General features: G+C 42.0%; 1 pseudogene; it reads right to left on the bottom strand.

The window, feature by feature from the left end:
- Positions 1–1,828: 1,828 nt before the first annotated feature.
- On the bottom strand, positions 1,829–2,529 carry LOC125912079 (golgin subfamily A member 7-like; annotated as a pseudogene).
- Positions 2,530–2,782: the final 253 nt, after the last annotated feature.

Genomic DNA, 2,782 nt, shown 5'->3' with positions numbered 1-2,782 from the left:
TGATGGTGGTGGTGATGATGATGATGATGGTGGTGGTGGTGATGATGATGGTGATGGTGGTGGTGATTTTTGGCAGTTTCTGAAAGACCAAACAGATTTAATAGGGAAGTTTACAGATTTTGTCCCACCTGCTTTCTGTGTTTGGCTGCCCCAGAAGACTAGAATATAAATATTTTCATTACGTCCTGTGAAGGCTTTTTTGCTTGTTTGTTTAAGAAAAGTTTTACTGGGGCACCTGGGTAGCTTAGTTGGCTGAGTGTCTGACTTTCAGTTCAGGTCATGGTCTCGCGGTTCGTGAATTTGAGCCCCGTGTCGGGCTCTGTGCTGACAGCTCAGAGCCTGGAGCCTCCTTCAGATTCTGTGTCTCCCTCTCTCTCTGCCCCTCCCCTGTTCATGCTCTGTCTCTCCCTCTCTCTCAAAAATAAATAAACATTAAAAATTTTTTTTAAATTAAAAAAAGAAAAGCTTTACTAATGTGTTATTATTTCAGTAAAGTTATTGCAACAGGTGTAAAAGGCATACATTATCACAGGCTATAAAGTAACAAAGGAATTTTATACAATTAAAATATTACACAGACTGATGGGATTTACTGAATAACTAACAGATCCATAAAGGAAACCAAGTCTGAAATATGAAATCCAGTAGCACCTAGAGTATCTCTGAAAGTAAAACTTTTAACTGTTTCATTCTTTCCTAATATATTTCTTAACTTTCTCCCAAATACAGTGCTCTCAAATCCCAAAGATGAATGAAGGGCATAATGAACCCTGAAACCAAAAACATATCGCCAGAAGAACTATAAACACAGACTCGGACTTAAGAGTTTTAGTTGGAACTCACTGAACTTACTGTACTTGAACCAATCCTAGGATTTCTGTGCACTGAATACTGTATATGAGGAAGGTCTCTCAATCATAAGGTTTGCCAGTAGGGACAAGTTAAAAATTAGGAATATACGGTATTATTCCTATCAAATATTTTTTTCATAAGTTATGTTTATAACAAAACTATAATTAAAATATTTATTATACTTGCTTATTACACATTCAGGGACAGGGCAGGGACATTTATGTGTTTGATAGTTTAGCATCCACTTTATTGTACTTACTTATTTTTGTAAGGAACACGCAACACATACTACATCCTCCCAACATTCAAGGTAATGCAATAGCAAAATTCTCCAAAGAAAAATAACCGGAAATTGCACTAAATACTGTTTTAATTATTAATAATTACTATAACAAAACAAATAACATTATGCATTATTTTTCCAATGAGCTTCAGTTGGAGAAACTGAACAGCAGAAATCGATCTTTAAGATTTTGGTCATGCAAAACTGGTAATTCTCTGAGATCTGGGAGATGCGTCAGCAAAACCACAGACACAGCCTACCTTTCACCAAAATCCTGGAGAAAAGTATTTTCTGACTTTGGGGGAAAGAAGACTGAACGCTGGCTAAGATGGGACTTGCTGAAGTCTTGAGCCACCTGGGAAGCTGGCCCCAGGAATGAGAGAACCACCGTCTTGGTGGCAGATGAGAAATTAGCTTTGTGTTGAGCTGACTAATGGCTTATTTTAACAGCTGTAAAAAATATATTTTTTTACATTTATTTATTTTTGAGAGAGAGCACAAGTCGGGGAGGGGCAGAGAGAGAGGGAGACACAGAATCTGAAGCAGGCTCCAGGTGATGAGCTGTCAGCATAGAGTCCGACACGGGGCTCAAACTCACAAGCCATGAGATCATGACCCGAGCTGAAGTTGGCCGCCCAACCGACGGAGCCACCTAGGTGCCCCTCAATGGCTTTGAATAAAAAAAAAAGTGAAATGCTTCATTGTGTTTTCTCAGAAACTAATAAAAAGATTACAGAGTCCTACACAGTTTGGAGACACAAAGTGGATGCTGAGTGACTAGTGGTCACTCCAGGTGTGGAATTTTAGAAAGTTAGTCCTTGGGGTAAATGGCGCCATTGCTCTGGCAGCAGAGAGGAGGTAGGGGACACTCTGTGATCGGCCAGTGGATAGATGAGGGTCCCAGCTGGAGGAGGGATCTTTAGTTCTAGGTTTATCTCCCACTGCTCACACTTCTGTCTTCATAAATGGTGATGTCAATAACTCGAAGTCCTCTCTCAATAGGATCTGTCGGGGGAGGCCTTGGAAAGCATATATCTTCTCACTCTCATACTGGGACGCTGTCTCCAGAACCTTCTCATAATGGGTTTCCATGTGTAAGAATATGGGGAAGCCAAAACAGCCTTCAAGATGTGATTGGCCCCCAAGCTTCTCTGCTTCTGCATAAAGGTTACTTAGAGTTTGAATTGTTTTTTCAAACTGCTGCCTATCAATCCGGCTCTCCTTGGTCTGGAGCTGGCAGTGTGTGGTGCTGCTGTCGTCTTGCTGAATGAATACCTTCCCAGACACTGGCGCCTGCCACAACCTCATGGCGAGGACTGGCTGGGCCTGCCGCCTCCTCGGCCCTCCAGCGGCAGTCACACTGCCTATGTTGTCCTGTTCTGTGACTGTTTGAATGAAATTTTTTCAAAGATGTGGAAACCAGGTTTCTCATCATTTCAAGTCTCTGGGTCTAGCCAAAAATGTCAACATTTAAAATGCAGACTTTTACACAAAACAGGTCGAGGATCTCCAGATAAGTAGAAGGATCTGGGAACAAGTCACCTTTATGCCTATGCAGCAGCTGTTGGCTGGAGCCAGACATCATGCCCTCTGGCTCATCCCAGGCCTCCCCTGGTACCTGGCATCCCTCCATTCCCTTGCCAGTCT

The sequence above is a fragment of the Panthera uncia genome, assembly GCF_023721935.1.
Source record: "Panthera uncia isolate 11264 chromosome C1 unlocalized genomic scaffold, Puncia_PCG_1.0 HiC_scaffold_4, whole genome shotgun sequence".
NCBI lineage: Eukaryota > Metazoa > Chordata > Mammalia > Carnivora > Felidae > Panthera > Panthera uncia.
This window is presented reverse-complemented; position numbering and strand designations above follow the sequence as displayed.